The sequence below is a fragment of the Biomphalaria glabrata genome, chromosome 10 (genome assembly GCF_947242115.1).
Source record: "Biomphalaria glabrata chromosome 10, xgBioGlab47.1, whole genome shotgun sequence".
NCBI classification, from domain to species: Eukaryota; Metazoa; Mollusca; class Gastropoda; family Planorbidae; genus Biomphalaria; species Biomphalaria glabrata.
Window position 1 is genome coordinate 18,516,424 of NC_074720.1, and position 5,982 is coordinate 18,522,405.

The following is a 5,982-nucleotide window of genomic DNA, read 5'->3' on the forward strand; positions in this document are numbered from 1 at the left end:
TGTATAATTCCTGAAATTACAAAATATACGAAAAAGTCCTGAAAATATCCGTAAATTATTACAATCTTTAGAAAACTCAAACAAATCTCCTGAAATATATGGTATATATATCAATATATATATATATAGGCCTATATAGTCTAGATATACCTATCTATCTATCTATTATATATATAATAGATAGATAGATAGGTATATCTAGACTATATGTCTTCGGGTATTTCCGGGTATTACGAATTCATTCAAGAGTTTAATAAATTTGGCATATGTTTAGGAACATTTTGCACATCCTGTTCTAAATCTAGATCTAAATGAACATTATAAAGTCTAGTAGCTCTATACATTTGTTTAAGCAGGATTCAGGAAGGGGGAATAGGGCGGGTTCATAAACATATATGTCTATGGGCGTTTTTTTTTTTAAATCCATTTTAACCACCTAACATTCATTGGTTTTAAATTTTAAAAAATAATCGCCTTACAAGTTGTGTAAAGGAGGTAGGCCCCTATAGTCTTTGATTTTTTTAAAGTATCCTAAAACGTTTTTCTTAAGAGATAAATTCCCTTTTTATTCTGGTAAAGTTTGAATCACAAGATGACAATTTCAAGTATTGACTAGCAGACAAAGGAGATCACGACGACACAATAAGAAGGGTAACTTTGTCATTACTGATTCATCTTCTCCTCAATTATACATGATTATTAGAGGATCTAATTCAAGGCTCCACAACAACTAGCTCGAGAGCGCAATTCGCACAACAAATTGAGCAGAGATAAAAGTATGCAAATTGAGAGTGAGATTATCTAATAATCATTAGAGCACTTAACGACGCTTGGTGGTACCATTTCGTCTGCTAAAATTAAATAGTAGAGTCTATTCAAAACAACACGCTCAACTGAATTACAAACAGTGATGATTTTTGACTGACTTCTGTGATCTAAAATACGGAATGATTTGATGATATAGATGTAAGAACATTCCCTCTGGTATTATTGAAAAGCCAATTATTCCAACAAACCCTCGGGGATTATTGATAATCCAACTATTCCAACAATCCCTCGGGGATTATTGATAAGCCAACTATTCCAACAAGTCGTTATTGTTTTATTGTGACAGACTCTAGTCTAGTTAAACGTACTGTTGGTAGCTGGAACTCACCATGTCAACTAACACAATGTCTTACTCTAGTACCAACTTAACACACCTCAGCTCAAGTGACAACGACCAGACAGATATTGTTACAACCTTCCAATTCCGCTTGGCTAACCTAGTTATCAACTGTGTTCTCATTAACATTATCTGCCTCTTAGGGCTCTACTCCAATCTTTTAAACCTAATCATCCTGTCCCAGCACAGTTTCAAAAGCTCCACCAACATCCTGCTTGTCTCCCTTTCGTCCTGTGATCTGGCCTATGTCATGACGACCATCTTGAGGCGGAGCTCTTGTATTCTCTCTCTACTGGACGAAGCTGCGGCACTCACAATGGAGGCGATCCAGTCCGCCTTTTTTCTATCACTAAACACCGTTTTCAAAAAGATATCGTCTGGACACATTCTTCTCATCTCGTTGGAAAGGTTGGTCGCTGTTTACTCACCGCTTCAAGTTTCCCGCCTGTTTTCGGCAAAAAGCACCGGAAGTTGTCTGATTCTCCTGACTCTCTTCTGGATAAGTTTAGTTTTCCCACTTTTCGTTCCTCTTTTTCGCTTTGATTGGGTTTACGATAGCAACTTGAATCGGACTGTCGGGTTTGTCACATTTTCAGAGTACGTGTTGGAGAATTGGGATGTTTTCAGTATTTTAAACATTGTAAATGACTGGCTTAAAGGTCCAGTTCAGTTCATTGTAATAACGTGGGCCTCAGCGTGCACCTTGATGAGACTTGCAGACTATGATAGGAAGCGTGTCACGATGGGGTCACTGAATCGCCTGCTTGACGTCCGAGTGGCCAAAATGCTTTTGGTGGTGTGCTTGGCATATCTTCTGACGTCTTGCCCGACAATGATATCAACAATTTTGTACTTACTCCGTGAGGACCTAATGTCCAGTTCTGGCGGGCAGTCTAGACTCGCTGACCTAATGGAAATGTTGAATGACCTTCTTGGAACTATTGGATCCTCTATCAATTTTTTCATATACATAAAAATGTCTACCAAATTTAGGGCGACTTATTTGAGCCTGGGTCGAAAAACCTTACGAAATGTAGACATCCCACATTAGAATGTGACAAGACCTACAATTATTTTTTTTATTTGAGTCTAGAATATAATTGCATTGTCTTATAGGCTTATTTTCATTGCAGATTTTTTTTACAATTTGTACTATAAGCTTCAACTTTATGGGTGTAAATGTTTTAAAAAAAAGAAAGAAAGAAAGGTTCAACAATAATAATAAGGATGTTCAGCCTTATCAAAATCTGCCTACCTAGGTTGCCTTAACCAAGTTGCAAAATTAATTCACCAACACTTGACTTGACACATAATTGGATCAATATTAATATACCTTCTTATTATAAATACTCGCCACAAGAGGCTCTCGAGTCTACTGATCACTTATTATTCTGGGATAGGCCTAAAAAACGGTAGATCTGATTTGCTGTTTATTGATAATTAAGAAAAGCCGCTACCATTATTGATAGCACCGTACCACTGTCTCATAATTTAAGAAAAACTGAATGGAAAAAACAACGTAATATGGAAATCTAGGTTTGTATCGAATTTATTTTCTAATAGAAACTCTTAAATTTCACTTATTATCCGCTTCCCTACCCAAACTTGGCCCGCGAAATCCGTTTCGCATAGGGCTCCACAATTGTTATTAAATATAAATATACATAGTAGATTACTTGTTCTCTTTCCATGACTTCTTGGTCACAATGGTTAAGTCCGGCGCTGCTATTTAGTGTTTGTTAAATGTTTGTTTGTTAAATGTTTGTTTGTTAAATGTTTGTTTGTTAAATGTTTGTTTGTCAAATGTTTGTTTGTTAAATGTTTGTTTGTTAAATGTTTTACATGTTTCGGGTGTTCCTTCAGAATCTAAGATAGTTTACTTCCTAGTCCAAACCTCCCGCAGGACGAAGAGGGATGGGAACGGGCTGGGTTTGATAAATCCAAACGACATTCCAGCGCGCAAACCTCCCGCAGGACGAAGAGGGATGGGAACGGGCTGGGTTTGATAAATCCAAACGACAGTCCAGCGCGCAAACCGCGGAAAAAAATACCTGTTCTCCCCCCCCCCCTCTTTTTTACGTGAGGTAGAAATAAATAAAGAGTGACTTTCTTGGTTACAACGGTCCGGCCCTGCTATTTTGTGAAAGCTTGTTCTCCCCCCCCCCCCTTGTTTTTTCCTGGGGGGACTATCCGCAGAATTAAGAGAGTGATCTTTCCTTTACTTCTTGTTTAAACTCTTGAGGGAAGAAGAGAATTATATATATAGATAGATATTTTGCAAAATCCGGAAAATATTGAATATATTGAATATGTCTTTTCTTTTTAGCGGCCCCCGAAAGAAGAAAAGACGCTATTAGGTTTGTGTGAACTGTCTGTCGGTCCGTCTGTCCATCCGACCGTCCCGTTTAGATCTCAGAAACTAGAAGAGAAAATGAAAATCGGGCATCATGATATTTTAGATCATGCAAAGTTCTGATGTAACGGCTACTTTTTTCTTTTCCGAAAGGGAACCATCTAATTTTTATAATTACACATACAAGCAGTTTTTTTCATAAAAATACACTACTTTTACAACTATTCACTATTAATAATTAATAGTAACAAACACGGGAGGCAATCTAGAAGGAGTGATTGACTATGCCCATATTTTTAACCTATTTTTTCAAACGGTTTTAGATTTTTTGTCAAAAATATTTTTGACATTTGTATAGCTAAGTTATGTAAGTTCTGTTATACTAACTACTGCATTTACACACACAAAAAACTTTTTTTAAAAGAGAAAAATTTATTTAGTATGCATACAAGTTGGACATAGTCTAAAACAACAATTAATAGGTCGTTTTTTTCATATTATCGCGTGAACTGCAGCTCCGCATTGCAGAACTGTACACTTAATACAGGATTTTTTTTTTAATTTCTTTTCTTTACGGAAAATTTTTTTTCTTGAGGATTTGAATAAGAGATTGACCCTTTACAAAACAATTAGATCAATTAGATATTCATTAAAAGACGTAAGTTAGGCTAGGTTCACATCAAACTTCACATTCACTTTCACCTATCCTTTGGTCTGCTAGACCGCTGGAGCACCACACAAGATCTGTCAACCTTCTTTCTCCATTCTTCTCTGTCATTTGTCTTTGATCGAATTTCATTGTGATGTTCTTTATGAAAATATTGTAACTTGCCTTTTTACCCGCCTGGGTGGACCACTTCGGGGGCCGATTTTGAGTTTGTGTTTCTACACATACTGTCTTTTTAACCTTGTTTATAACTTCACGGACCTTGTTGTGGGAGCTTAGCCTAGTTAAGCCTACAATGCTGCACCCAGACCCCATATGGCTAAGGGGTGGGCGCTAACGATTTTTTTTTCGCTAAAAAATACCTCTTCAATATGAAAAAAAAAGCAAATTATACACTTAAAATGTTAAAAACAAAGCAAATTATACACTCAAAATGCTATGAGTGTAGTCAAAGGGGTTTTGAGTTTAAACTCCCCTCAAGTGGTGGGGTTTAAATCCCCGGCCAACGGGTTTTGAAGCTAAAAAATACATCTTCAATGTAAAAAAAAAATAAAAAGCAAATTACGCCCTCAAAATGCTATGAGCGTTGCCAAAAGCGGTATTGAGTTTAAACCCCCATTCAGCGGGGTTTGATGCTAAAAAAAATACCTCTTCGATATAAACAAGAAAATTACACACTCAAAATTCTATGAGCGTAGCCAAAGGGGTTTTGAGTTTAAAGCCCTCTCCTCCGGATGGCTTTGAGTTTAAAATGCCCCTACAGAGCGTTTTGAGGTGGAAAAACTTCATCTTCAATATTATTCTAAAGCAGTTACCTAATTCTATGAACGTAGCTAATGGGGTTTTGAATTAAAAAAAAAATAACTCCAGAGATTTTTTAGTTTAAATCCCCTAACAAATGAGTTTGACGATACAACTTCCCTTTTCGATATAAAATCTAAAGCAAACTACAGTCACCTAATTCCAAGAGCGTATTCAAGAGAGGTTACACATTTCTAGCAGTGGCGGGGCTCCATTAATAAAGTGCAGTGAATAGTCATCTGCCGAAATTGAAAAACACTAAATGTGGCTCAATAAAGATGGCTAAGAAAGATTTTAGGAGTCAGTTATAGAGATCAGGTCTAAATCAAGGAAATCCTATGCCGAACTGGGAGTAAGATTGTGACAGAGAGTCGCATGAGGTTTGCGGGACATGTTCTTCAACAAAATGAATTACGCATACTAAAGGTTGCAATGACATCCTAGTACAACTTGGCGCCACACATTCACGGAGGTCCTCAAAGCAGGTGTGAAGAGGCTTCAGACATTACCAGAAACAGATTTTTTGTGGAAACAGCTTAACGGCAAATGCACCGAACGGCGCGGTAGGGTTTAAGTCAGTAAGAAGAGCACATTAGGTTTTTGAAATAAAACTTTTCAATAGCAGGAAAATGCACTGTAGATACCTCAGAATATGCATTTTGTTGGCTTTCAATATCAGAAATAGTGCTTGACCCCGCGCTGGGAGAGCTCCTATCGCTCCCCCAGACTCCTTTGCTAGCAATGGCGGGGAGTCTACAATTTTCCACTAACTCCAGGAAGAACCTATACTAGGGCACAATAAACATCTTCCGAAAGAATGAAGGGTCAGAATGTAATAAAGATTATGTACACACATACATACTATGAAATTTTTTTTTCGCGGTTCTATGAGGAACACGTACATATCTAGTTTAATAACCGAGTTAACTTTTGTCACTTTTCTATAGATCTAGATATAGAACTTTTCTTCTATGTTTGTTTTCGGCTATTGTCGGT